This window comes from Suncus etruscus, chromosome 16 (assembly GCF_024139225.1).
Source record: "Suncus etruscus isolate mSunEtr1 chromosome 16, mSunEtr1.pri.cur, whole genome shotgun sequence".
Lineage (NCBI taxonomy): Eukaryota > Metazoa > Chordata > Mammalia > Eulipotyphla > Soricidae > Suncus > Suncus etruscus.
In genome coordinates this window covers 40401990-40417033 of record NC_064863.1, presented here as the reverse complement: position 1 = coordinate 40417033, position 15044 = coordinate 40401990, and positions in this window count along the sequence as shown.

Here is a 15044-nt window from a genome sequence, read left to right as displayed (position 1 = left end):
TACTAAAGAGATAAGTGAAGCTCTAGAAGAAACACTAACAAGATTATTCTATAAATTATCCTGTACATTTGAATAATAGTATTTAACATGATATCTTACTAAATTTGGTTCTAATTTTATTTATTGGGGAAGGAATTTGGAGCACTGCCAACAACATTTAAAACAAACTCATGATTTATGCTCAGGGATTACTCCTGATAGTACTTGGGGGAACATATATGTTGTCAGGGGTTGAACAGGTCAGCATACACAAAAGCAAGTGCCTTTACTCTTTACTGTCTCACCAAATTCTGAATATTATTTTAAAATTATTTCTTTAAATTATATAAAATGGCATAAAATTCATAAATAAGTCAGTATTACACCAATTATTGGGATTCGATTGAAGAAAGAGCCACTATATTGTGGTCTGTATTATTCCTGAGGACTTTTTTCCCAAGATCCCAGCATGCTAAAGACTACATTTTCTGAAAAGCTTATAAAATATAGACTATAAGAATCCTAAAGTTTTAATGTTATTGTTTTCCTTTTGTCATAGTAAAATTTAGAATTATAGATACAATTGATACAAATTGTATAGATACAAACTGTATAGGTACAATTAATATTTTAATATTACATAATATCTTAACAACCTTTTTTTTGCTCTTATGTTTTCTCTTTTACCTTATAATTCTAAAATCAGTTTTCATTTCAGTGTATTCTACTTATTTAAAATATCAGGTTGTGGGGGTTGCAGCAATAAAACAGTGGGTAGGGCAGGGCGTTTGCCCAGTATGTGACCATCTGTGTTTGAGGACTGGCATTACATATGGTCCCCTGAGCACCACCAGGAGTAATTTCTGACTGAAAAGCCTGGCATAACTCATGAAAACTGCTGGGTGTGGTCACAAATTCAAAATAAATTCATAAACATTTTTAATAAAATGCTATCAGTAAATAAAATGTACTGAATTTAGATAGATCTTGAATAGAATTTGGAATCAAATAAGAGATAAATTAATTCAAATTATTATAAAGAGTAAATAACTAAAATATTATAAATTATCAGATCCAGGCATAAATCAGAATTTTTAATGAGTTTGAAAATAAACCAACTCTTACTTCCTCTATGAAGCTACTTGTTTCTTTACCAAATCAATCCTCTTGAGATCTTCCCTCCTTTTGAAGTTCAACTCAATTTCCATTTATCTTTTAAATTTGCCTCCAAGATTCACTGATTATCCCTATATTTATTTTCTAATGATATTTTTTGGAAGCGAAGAAAGATCCTAAAAATTAGCATCAACTCAGAATTTCTTGAGCAAGTAATATTAATTATATTCTTACTCAATAATCTTGTAGGTAAGAATATGAAGTAACCATCTTAAAATTGTTACTTAGATGTAGTACTGAATTTTAAAAAGCTATTTTATTTCAGCTTAATTAGGTATTTATACAAATTCCTATCAACATGGAGTTCAGGTAATTAATATAAGACTAGTACTGTTTTTTCATTGCTTTTTTATGAAATATATAATTTCATTGAACATAGTATGTTTTAAGAGAGGACTAATGGGAAGTCTGTTAAAAATTCATAATGGGGCTTGATATATAGTACAGGGAGCCAGTCACTGGTCTTTCTTGTAGTTGACCCTGGTATGATTCCTAACACCATCAGCGCGATCCCTTAGCACAGCGTTAGATGTAACTATTGAGCAAGGAACCAGGAATAAGCCTTAAGTATTGATTCATAAGTAAACTCTGAGGAAAGTCAATACTCCACATATTATCTAATTCCTTTAAAACATATATTTTGTCTTATTAATAAAAAGATACTGCAAGTAGTTGCATTCATTAATTTTTTAAATCAATATTAGTAGAAACCAATTTTACAGGTCTATTTTATACCAATATAATTTGAAACATTTATAAAGTAATAAAACTATAATTCTGTTTTGCAGATGAAGTAACAGAGACAGAAAGCTTATTAATTTATTTAAGGTCAACCAGTCAAATGCTAGGAAATTCAAATTTTTATTGTCTGACTATAGTCTATACTCCTTGTCACTTCATTATTAGTTATGAACAAAGGTTGCCACCAGAAAATTCTTTTTAACTTTTGAGATAATTATGTTACTTTATGCATCTTCTCGTTTGTAATTAAATTCAATAAAGTTTAACTAATGTTATGACTGATGTTATGCTATGAAATTTATACTTTTTTTTGGGGGGCCACACCCAGCGATGCTCAGGGGTTACTCCTGGCTGTCTGCTCAGAAATAGCTCCTGGCAGGCATGGGGGACCATATGGAACACCGGGATTCGAACCAACCACCTTTGGTCCTGGATCGGCTGCTTGCAAGGCAAATGCCTTTGTGCTATCTCTCCGGGCCCGAAATTTATACTTTTAAACTAAACCCAAATTAGAGATCTTTTTCTTTAAGCTCAGCATCCTATGCTCTTTCAAGTAGAATACAGTAAGGAATCACCTTGAAAGCTGGAAATTTTGTGCTGTGACCATTATAAGGTCAATGTGATGCTCTGTGTAGGAGGAGATCAGAGAAGGACTATTTTGTTATTGCTGGAATTTTGCTTCATGTTGTCATTGAAAAGTATTATCATTTATAAATTGGTCAATATGTAGAGTTATTCTGGTTTTTTTTTAAATTAGAAATTCCTAGGAGTAGGGGCCGGAGAGATAGCATGGAGGTAAGGCGTTTGCCCTTCATGCAGGAGGTCATCGGTTCGAATCCCGGCGCCCCATATGGTCCCCCGTGCCTGCCAGGAGCAATTTCTGAGCATGAAGCCAGGCATAACCCCTGAGCACTGCCGGGTGTGACCCAAAAACCACACAAAAAAAAATAAAATAAAAAAAATAAAATAAAAATTAAAAAAAAAAAAAGAAAGAAATTCCTAGGAGTAGCTGGAGAGATATTAGGATATTGCCTAGCAAGAAACTGACCAAGATTTGATCCTTTGCACTTCATATGGTTCTCAAGCCTGCCAGCAATGATTCCTGGGCACAGAGCCAACAGCAAGAACTGATCATCAGTGACCCCCCCATTCCAAAAAAAAAAAAAAACCCAAAAACCAACTTGGGTTTTGATCTAACTTCTTTTATAGACTAAACTTTAATTATATGAGATTAATTGGAGACAAAATGTTTCCATATTGCCAAGTATTTGGGGGTAAATTTTTCTGTCTAAAAATGTTATAATTATTATAATTTAGAACATTAATTTAATAAATAGTTTTTAGAATACACAACAAAGAAAAAAACTTTGCAAGGCAAAACGTCCAGAAAACAATAAAAAGGATAAAAATGCTAACAATAAAAAATGGAGCATGTTTTCCTACATTGAAATGCCAAGGAAGAGATCTCTAAAAGATATAATTGTCTGCTAGACTTGAATTCATAAGTTAAGGATTTGGAAAGATCAAAAAAATTACTTTTATGAAAAATAAACAATAATAAAATATAAAAACAGAGGTAATGTAAGAGTAGTGATAGAGGATATTTGACAATTTGGTGGTGCTGGTGGATATGTATTCACTTTTTATACCAATCCTTAAGCATCAACACTAATTTAATCCAGTAACATAACTAAAATATAAAATAAATATGGGAAATTGAGAGCAACAGAGTAAATGTAAAACATAGGCAATGGCTGAATTACACAGGTGGTATTGATAAATGAACTGATAATATTTTAGAAAGAGCTGAACATAGCCTTTTTCAGCATTTTTCAGTAGTAAAATGAACATTGTAGAGAGTAGGAATAAAGGTAAATGAGGATTACCTTCCAACTTTCTGCTAAACCAAAAAAAGAACGTAAATGACATGATAGAAAATTAAAATTTCCCTCTTCTTATATTAAAATATATATTTACCAAAAACCAAATGGAAATAAAAACTGTTAAAATTTCATTTTGCTCTCAATAACTTCTAATTTTTTAATCATAATTACAAGGAGTTTAAGGAAAACCCAAACTTTTGAACTGAAATAGTAATGAATAATGTAATTTAAAAAATCTAAAATAATTTTCTGAGTAAAGAAATAAAATTTATAAAACCAACCTCCCAGTGAGAGACAAATCTAAAATATCCATCTTCTAAAACAACAAATTGTTTTCTTCAGTCACTATTCAGTTCTACTTTATAAGTAGTAAGTCTAATATTATATGTAAAATTTGGAGGTTGCAATGCTCCTTTTCTTCCGTAACCCTTGGTATGGAAGAGTTTAACTTTAGCTTTAAGAATTAAAATGACATTTAGTAGAGAATTTCACATATAAATTTGAAGAGAAAATTAAATTTAGCAAACCTTTAATGGAATTTACAATTATGTATAACTTGGAAAAGAATACTCATTTGTATGCCAGATAGTAGAATATAAAGTAATTATCAATGTTATATTGTAAAACCAAAATTTAAAAGTACAGAAAATATATCAGAAATTATAATAAGGGGATAGAAATAAAGGGGAGAGTATATGATAAAGAATAATAATGCTCTCAAAAAAATGACAAAACTTACTAATTTTAGGATTACACGGTTCACTAAATGTCAAATAGAAGTAGTAAATTGTAGTCTGGTAAAATTTCAAAACATTTTATATAAAGACCTTTTTTGAAAAAAAAAAGAAGTCATTATCTACAAAGAAATGGAAATAATTAATCAATTTAGCAGTAAAATTAATATCAGAAGTTTTCTAGGAAGCAAGAAAAACATATTAATGTATGCATCAGAAAATTTTATCAACAAATAAGAGTTTAGAACATAAATTATTAAAGCAATATTTTTTAATTTCTGGATGAAGTAGATTTGAAAATGAATATTCTATAATTTAAAAATCATTATGGTGGCAGCAAAATTTTAATATAAAAATATAAATATAATAAAATATATTTTAGACATAAAAGGATAAAGAAATTTTTGACTTAACAGATTTTCTTAATAAGAATTACCTAAGGATTACTAAAGCAAAATAAAACATCAATACCAGAAAATTTTGTCACAAAACATTATTGTTTTATTTTGTTAAATATAATGAACTTAATCATGTTCTTGGAAGTTATTCTGAACAGATGTAGAAAGATATGAAAGTTAAACATTTATAAATTAGAAAATATGTCATGAAATTGATGAGTTATGATCAAACAGAGAGGGACAGAATCTTGAGTTAGCTATACATCTAAAGTATAATGTTAATTTAAAAACAAATTCATAGTTTACTTAGTACTTAAAATATATATATAGCACCTTTTTTAATATTAGGCCATTTATAACTTGTATCATTAAATTCTTTTAACAGCAACCAGAGTCATAGCACAGGGCTAGGGTGCTTGCCTTGCATGTGGCAACCTGGGACAGAACTGGGTTCAATACCCAGCATCCCATATGGTCCTCCAAGCTTGCCAGGAGCTATTTCTGAGCTCTGAACCAAGAGTAATTGCTGAGCACCACCGGGTGTGGCCGCAAAACCGAAAAAAATATTCTTTTAACAATATCGTTATTTTTCATACATTTAAAAGAAAGAACATTTGGGAAAAGCAACTTGTCATATGGTTTAAATATGACAATGCCAGGATTTAAGTCTTAAAAATAGACTAAATCCTGGTATTGTCATATATATATATGAATAGATTTAAAAAAAGAAATGTGCAAAGAGAAGTATTTGTTGAAACTTTAGACATATCAGTATAGACCTAAAGAAAGGTTTCTCAATAAAGGTGTGAGCCTTGTAGATCTAGTGAGAAATGATATTGCCAAGAGAAGACAGCAAGTAGAAAGGAAGACACTCAAGTGGGAATGAATATGGTGTATTTAAGGAGGCAGGTTTGCCAGAGCAGCATGAGAGGTCACAAAGTAACAGATATAAGTTAAAGAGTCAAAAGATTTTCACTCAATATGACAGAAAGCCAGTAGAGGAATTTGATATGAAAAATGTCATGATATGGCATACCTTTAAACAGAACCACTATAGCTACTTGAGAATATAGACTGTAGAGTGGTATGTGTAAGTTGATGTTATGTTGGTAATCCAAGTGGAAAAATGATAGTATAGTGGTGGTCAAGAGTTCTGGTCATACCTTTGAAATTTTTTCAAACTAGAGTTAACAGGCTCTCTGACAAATTGAATGAGGTATGTGAAGATAAAAGGGGAAAAGGCTAGATTCAAAGTCTCTGAACTGAGTTGAAAGAACTGTTGTCTAAGAAGAGAGAGATGCTGAGAAATAGTGTGGGAAATGGGTTTTGTGATTAAGTTAATTTTGTACATGCAAAATAGCTATATTTTGATATCTTCATTCTAAGAAATATGTTCAGGCTGGAGTTATAAATTTGAAAACTTCAACTGTAGATGGTATTTTTACTTGCTTCAGCAGCACGTAAAAATGTAGATGATAATTGTGTGGACTTAATTATGTGTTCTGTCAACATTAAGTCCCTACCCTGAATCTAGAATATTTAAAACATTGATTAAGATTCAGGGAGTTTATAAGAGTCATATGCTAATCCAATATAATTAGAATACTATTAAAAAGAGGTCTAGTAACTGATGAAACTTACACACAAATAAAAACCTTACAAGGACACAGAAAGAATGGATATTAATATAAGAAAGAGAGCAAAACAAGAAAGAGAAAGAATAGCAGAGAAGAGACATTTGAAGTTCTGAAAGCCAAGAGAAAAATGTATATCAAGAAAAAAGAAATGATTGAATAGCAATTACAACTAGATTAACTAAAATGAGTAAAAAAATAAAATTTTAATTAGACAACATGTGCATTTTATTTTTTTCTAAAATACTTAAATTAACAAGAGTTTCAACTTTGATTATTTTGATTAAATATCATTAGGGTTGTTGCACCTTTCAGTTTTGGGAATTTGATATATATGTATTTTAAAATTATATATACATTAAAATTATATCTACATGAAAATGAAATAAACATTAAGTATATGCAGGTCTAAATGGAGTGCCAATATTATTTTGTTTTGGTTTTTAGGTTCACACCTAATGCTGCTCTGGGGTTACTCCTGGCAATGAGTTCAGAAATTGCTCCTGGCTTGGGGGAACCACATGGGATCCTGAGGATTGAACTTAGGTTCGTTCTGGATCAGCCTTGTGCAAGGCAAACACCCTACCGCTTTGCTTTTGCACTGGACCCAGAAAATTTTATTTTTAAATTTTAAATTCCCAACATTGTTTTGTGGTGTCATTTGCTACGTAATTAAAAGCTAGAAGCATTAAGAGTTTGACAATTAGATGAAAAGCTGTTGTCTATTAATTATTAAGAGCAACTTTATATTGGAAAAACTAAATAAAATACATGGGTACACAATAGAAAAAGTTGTAAGAATTTCCCATTTTGAAAAAGTAAGTCAAATCTGAATTAACAAATTAATTATTTAAGTTCTTAGAGAAAATAACTATTTATTATAATTCAATTGTGAGTCTTTCCCTAACATGAAGCTTTAAAGTAGGGATAAAAAGGCAGTGTGATAAAATTATTGGGCTATTTGTTAAATTTTACTCAAAAAATAACCTAAGGATGGCATTAAGTAATGAAGAATATAAATACTTTACTGATGATAAACAGAAGAGTGTAAGGAAATCACTTAACTTTGAGAATTTTACTTTGTAAAATACTTTATCTATACTATTTACAACTCCTTGTTTGCTTAAAAATTCCTATTTTCTTCCTGTGTTTTTTAAAAATTGTTTACCATTTATTCTCTTAAATGAGTTATGTGCACAAGTTATCACAGTAAATTATCTTAAATGTCCATCATACATCTTTTCAATACTTGCCTAAAGTCATATTCATGCAAACCTCAGTTAATAAAACGTTCACTGTGGTCCCCTGTTAGTGACATCCGGCTGGGAAAATCCATGAAACTACGCCTGCCCAGTGGGGCCCGACTGTGAAAAACTGTGAGTGCTGCCTGTGTGTGTCTGTCTACTGTCCTCTTGCGTGAACCTCTTGGGACTGGGCCAAAAAGAAGCTCAGAAAACTCGCTCTTCCAGAGGCCAATTCCAGGGCTGGACTCCATAACCTGAAAACTGGCTAGGCTTTGCAGAAGCCGGGTCCCTTGTTTGTGACGTCAGGCTGGGAAAATCTACAAAGCTATGCCTGCCCAGTGGGGCCTGACTGTGAAAAACAGTGAGTGCTGCCTGTGTGTGTCTGTCTACTGTCCTCTTGCATGAACCTCTTGGGAGTGGGCCAAAAAGAGGCTCCAGCAAAGCACTTTGACTCTGCTTCACTACATGGTCATGCGCTCTTTCTAAGAAAAGAACACCATAGCAACAAGAAGAAAAAATCACACTAAGACCTGTGCTGGATCACAGAAGCAAGCATTTCTCTCTGGACTGTCTTCTCTGCTGTGTGCTTGGGCCTAAGATTTGATCCTGTGTGAGGCTTCATCCACAGAGGACTCCCCTCACTTATAGGCAAATCGGCCCATCCAGAAAGGGCAGAGCCAGAGGAGTGTGTTACCTGCATCATATAGCCAATGGTATTCCACCACAACATGTAGAAAAACCCACAATAAAAGTCTGACACTGGGGAAACAACACAGGCCAGAGTCAGAAATAGAGAATGAAGATGACAATTCTGATGACCAGATAATGACCAACCAACTAATCAACTTCTCAGATAAGAATTTTAGACTAGCAATATGGAAGATCATCAATGAACTCAAAGAAACCATGGATCGAGTTGAACAGAACACTAATAAGAACCAAGAAAATATGAAGACAGAAATCACAATACTCCAAACTGAAATAACATGTCAACTAACAGGCCTGAAAAAGTCAGTAAACGAAGTGAATGACAAAATGGATAAGCTCTGGGACAGGGTATCAGAAGCTGCGTATAGATTTGGTGCTGTGGAAGATGAGATACATAACAGCAAGAGATTGAAAAAAAACTTAAAGCAAATGAACAGGCAATGGAAAAATTAGTCAAAGAATGGGAACAGATGAAAATAGAAGTCTATGATAAGATCAAAAGAAACAACTTAAGATTCATTGGTGTCCCAGACACCCAGGAAGAAATTTTCCAGGAAGAATCAATGGTCAAGAACATCATTAAAGAGAAACTTCCAGAGCTAATAAATATATGTGATCAAATCCTGCATGCTCGAAGAGTACCAACCAAAAGAGACCTCAGAAAAACCACCCCAAGACACATTCTAGTCACAATGACGAATCCCCCAGATAGAGACAGAATTCTGAAAACAGCAAGATCAAAGGGGAAATTACGTTCAAGCAAGCATCCTTGAGATTTACAGCAGACCTGTCACCAGAGACACTCAATGCCAGAAAGCAGTGGTGGGATATTGTGACAAGACTGAATGAAATGAATGCTTCACCTAGAATACTGTACCCAGCAAAACTCACTTTCCAGTTTGAAGGAAGAATACATGGTTTCACAGACAAAAAACAGCTCAGAAACTTTACAGACTCAAAACCAGTCTTAAGAGAAAAACTGAAAGACCTAATTTAAGACAAGATTAACCAAAAGACACACCAAATTTCGATATAAAGATGGCATTAAATCCCAGGACAATTCTTCCTCTCAATGTCAATGGACTAAATGCACCAGTTAAGAGACACAGAGTGGCTAAATGGATCAAAAAACTCAATTCAACCTTCTGCTGCCTACAAGAAATGCACTTGAATAGTCAGAACAAACATAGACTCAAAATAAAGGCTGGAGAAAAATTATCCAAGCAAACAACACCCATAAAATATCTGGAGTGGCCATACTAATATCAGATAATGCAAACTTTATACTCAGGAAGATTGTAAGGGACAAAGATGGACATTTTATATTAATCAAGGGGTATGTAGAGCAGGAAGAAATAACTCTCCTAAACATATATGCACTGAATGAGGGGCCAGCAAAATATTTAATACAATTGTTGACAAATCTGAAAAATAATATCAATAACAACAAAATAATTGTGGAGGACCTCAACACAGCTTTGTCAACACTGGATAGGGCAACCAGGCTAAAACCCAACAAGAATATACTAGACCTGAAGAGAGATATGGAAGAAAGAGGCCTAGTGGATAAATATAGAACACTCCATCCCCAGAAACCTGGATACACATTCTTCTCCAATGTACATGGGACATTCTCCAGGATAGACTACATCCTGGAACATAAAACATACCTCCATAATATCAAGAGAATAGAAAATTTGCAGACTACCTTCTCTGACCACAAGGCTCTGAAATTATTTGTGAATTCCAAAGGGACTCAGAAGAAAAACTTTAACACCTGGAAGTTAAAAAGACTCATACTCAACCACGGGGTCTGAGGTGAAATCAAGGAGGAAATCAAACGGTTCCTGGAAAAAAATGACAATAAAGACACAAACTATCAGAACTTTTGGGACACAGCAAAAGCAGTACTGAGAGGAAAATTCATAGCTTTGCAAGCACACATCAGGAAGGAAGAAGGAGCTTACCCAAGTAGCTTAATGACACAGCTAATAGAACTTGAAAGTGCTCAACAAAAGGACCCAAAAATAGGGAGACAGAGGAAATAACAAAGATGAGAGCAGAAATCTACGAAGTGGAAACCCAAAAAATGATCCGAAAGATCAATGAAAGCAGAAGTTGTTTTTTTAAAAAAAATAAACAAGATTGTTAGACCACTGGCAAACCTAACAAAGAAAGAGAGAGAAACTTGATAACTCATATTAGGAATGAAAAAGGAGAGATCAATACTGATATGACAGAGATTCAAAGGATAATCAGAAACTACTTTGAGAAACTCTATGCCACTAAAAATGAGAACCTGGAAGAAATGGATAAATTCTTGGACTCTTATAATCTTCCACGGTTGAAGGAAGAGGATGTAGCATATCTAAACACACCCATCACCACTGATGAAATTAAAATGGTAATCAAATGTCTGCCCAAAAACAAAAGCCGAGGCCCAGATGGATTCACTAATGAATTCTTTCAAACTTTCCAAGAGGAACTACTACCAATCCTGGCAAGATTCTTTCATGAAATTGAACAAACGGAAATACTTCAAAATACCTTTTATGAAGCCAATATCACCTTGATACCTAACCCAGACAGAGGTGCTACGAAAAAAGTAAATTACAGACCAATATCGCTGATGAATGCAGATGCAAAGATCCTCAACAAAATCCTGGCAAATAGGATTCAATGCCTCATTAAGAAGATCATCCTCTATGATCAAGTAGGTTTCATCCCAGGAATGCAAGGATGGTTTAACATCCATAAATCTATCAACATAATACACAACATCAACAAAAAGAAAAATAAAAATCACATGATCATATCAATAGATGCAGAGAAAGTGTTTGATAAGGTCCAACACCCATTCTTGATCAAAACTCTCAGCAAGATGGGAATGGAAGGAACCTTTCTCAATATAGTTAAGGCCATGTACCACAAGCCAGTGGCAAATATTATCCTCAATGCAGAAAAACTAAAAGCCTTCCCTTTAAATTCTGGCAGAAGACAAGGCTGTCCTCTCTCACCACTCCTATTCAACATAGAACTGGAAGTACTTGCTGTAACGATTAGGCAAGTAATACATATCAAGGGAATCCAGATAGGAAAGGAAGGAGTCAAGCTCTCACTGTTTGCAGATGACATGATACTCTATCTAGAAAACCCTAAAGTTTATACAAAAAAGCTTCTAGAAACAATAGACTCATATAGCAAGGTGGCAGGCTACAAAATTAACACACAAAAATCAATGGCCTTTCTATACAGCAATAGTAATAAGGAAGAAATAGACATTAATAAAACAACCCCATTCACAATAGTGCCACACAAACTCAAATATCTTGGAATCAACTTCACTAAAAATGTTAAGAACCTATACAAAGAAAACTATAAAACTCTGCTCCAAGAAATAAGAGAGGACACGTGGAAATGGAAATGTATACCCTGCTCATGGATTGGCAGGATTAACATCATCAAAATGGCAATACTCCCCAAGGCATTATACAGATTTAATGCTATCCCTTTAAAGATACCCATGACATTTTTCAAAGAAGTGGATCAGGCAATTTTGAAATTTGTTTGGAACAATAAACACCCTCGAATAGCTAAAGCAATCATTGGGAAAAGAATATGGGAGGAATTACTTTCCCCAACTTTAAACTGTACTACAAAGCAATAGTTTTCAAAACAGCATGGTATTGCAATAAGGCCAGGCCCTCAGATCAGTGGAATAGGCTTGAATTCTCAGAAAATGTTCCCCTGACACAAAATCACCTAATTTTTTATAAAGGAGCAGGAAATCCTAAATGGAGCAGGGAAAGCCTCTTCAACCAGTGGTGTTGTCACAACTGGCTAGCCACTTGCAAAAAATTGAACTTAGACCCCCAGCTAACATCATGTACAAAGGTAAAATGCAAATGGATTAAAGACCTCAATATCAGACCCAAAACCATAATATTTATAGAACAACACATAGGAAAAACACTCCAGGACATTGATACTACAGGCATCTTCAAGGAGAAAACTGCACTCTCCAAGCAAGTGAAATCAGAGATTAACAGATTGCAATATATTAAACTTAGAAGCTTCTGCACCTGAAAGGAAATAGTGCCCAGGATACTCCACTGAGTGGGAGAAACTATTCACCCAATACCCATCAGATAAGGGGCTAATCTCCAAAATATACAAGGCACTGACAGAACTTTACAAGAAAAAAAAAAAAACCAAAACATCTAATCCCATCAAAAAATGGGGAGAAGAAATGAACAGACACTTTGACAAAGAGGAAATACAAATGGCCAAAAGACACATGAAAAAATGCTCCACATCACTAATCATCAGGGAGATGCAAATCAAAACAATGATGAGATACCACCTCACACCACAGAGAATGGCACACATCACAAAGAATGAGAATAAACAGTGTTGGCGGGGATGTGGAGAGAAAGAAACTCTTATCCATTGCTGGTGGGAATGCTGTCTAGTTCAACCTTTATGGAAAGCGATATGGAGATTCCTCCAAAAACTGGAAATTGAGCTCCCATACAATCCAGCTATAGCACTCCTAGGAATATACCCTAGGTACACAAAAATACAATACAAAAAACCCTTCCTTACACCTATATTCATTGCAGCACTATTTACCATAGCAAGACTATGGAAACAACCAAGATGCCCTTCAGCAGATGAATAGCTAAAGAAACTGTGGTACACATACACAATGGAATATTATGCAGCTGTCAGGAGAGATGAAGTCATGAAATTTTCCTGTACATTGATGTACACGGAATCTATTATGCTGAGAGAAATAAGTCAGAGAGAGAGAGAGAGAAAAACACAGAATGGTCTCACTCATCTATGGGTTTTAAGAAAAATGAAAGACATTCTTGCAATAATAATTTTCAGACACAAAAGAGAAAAGAGCTGGAAGTTCCAGCTCACCTAAGGAAGCTCACCACAAAGAGTGATGAGTTTAGTTAGAGAAATAACTACATTTTGAACTTTCCTAATAATGAGAATGTATGAGGGAAATGTAGAGCCTGTTTAGAGTACAGGCGGGGGTTGGGTGGGGAGAAGGGAGACTTGGGACATTGGTGTTGGGAATGTTGCACTGGTGATGGGTGCTGTTCTTTACATGACTGAAACCCAAACACAATCATGTATGTATTCAAGGTGTTTAAATAAAATAAAATTTTAAAAAATCCTGGAAAAAAAAGTTCACTGTTTTAATTCACTCAGGATCTTGAATAAATACATGAGCAATGCAAGTATCAGCCTCGTATCTCTCTTGATTCTTTGAAAGTATATGTACTGTCACCCTAGTTGCCAGAATAGTAATATTTTTCCTTGGCTGTTATGATATATCCTAAGCATGATGGAAAACACTTTTTTAGACTTACTGAATGTTAATGCCAACAGAAAATTCAACAATCTGACCTAACACTCATTTTAAAGAATAGTGAAATACAACAAAATATATGAAATTCAGAAGGCCACACAGCTTGTAAATTTAAACCTATTAAATTACTAGGTAATTACTCTTTCCAAATGTCTCATTATAGCTTTCTGAAGCAAAATAGTAGTATAAATTGATAATCTCCAGTCTTATGTTTTAAAAGTTTGTGTTATTTAGAAAAAGTTATATTTTTCCAAAACAGAATGGAGTACCTAAATCCAAACTGTGTCAATCATTTCAAACAAACAACATCATTATAATTGTTGTTGTTATTGGAGGACACACCTAGCAGTCCTCAGTTAGTTCTTTTGGCTCTTCTCTGTGTTTCAAGATCTCTCCTGGCAGTGCTCAAAAATCCTTACGGACTACAGGGAGTGCAAGAAATTTAATCCAAATTAGCCATATGCCAGGCAAGCACCCTGCGCATTGTATTATCTTTATGGCCCCAAGAATCCTTATTTATTCATTGAATTATTAGAAATGTTGGTGCTGAGCCTGGAGAGATAGCACAGCGGTGTTTGCCTTGCAAGTAGCCGATCCAGGACCAAAGGTGGTTGGTTCGAATCCCGGTGTCCCATATGGTCCCCCGTGCCTGCCAGGAGCTATTTTTGAGCAGACAGCCAGGAGTAACCTCTGAGCAATGCAGGGTGTGGCCCAAAAACAAAAAACAAAAAAACAAAAAAAAAAAGAAAAGAAAAAAGAAATGTTGGTGCTTAGAGGAAATAACATTTCTGGCTTTGGTTTTGGTTCCCTTTGTTTGCCCCCAAATTATTAAACAGTTCTCTCATTCACTGTAATAATGTTAACTTGTCACCTTAATGATCAATTCAACTGATTATGATCTTTAAAATTTCTACCAAAAGAGATAGATCATCTTTAATAATGGGATGATTAAAATTATGGCATAATGTTTTTTATTCTATATTTGAGTACAAACTTTTATATGCAAACTGTGAAATGATATCTATAACAGTGTTTCCCTGGAGGCAAGGATATCCCTAAGGTGCCAAAGTGAAAATGGGAGCAGAAGACATGAGACAAGGGGGAATGGGTCATCCAATAGAACAAAAGGCCTCAAGAAAGGTCTAAATGAGGTCCCATAGA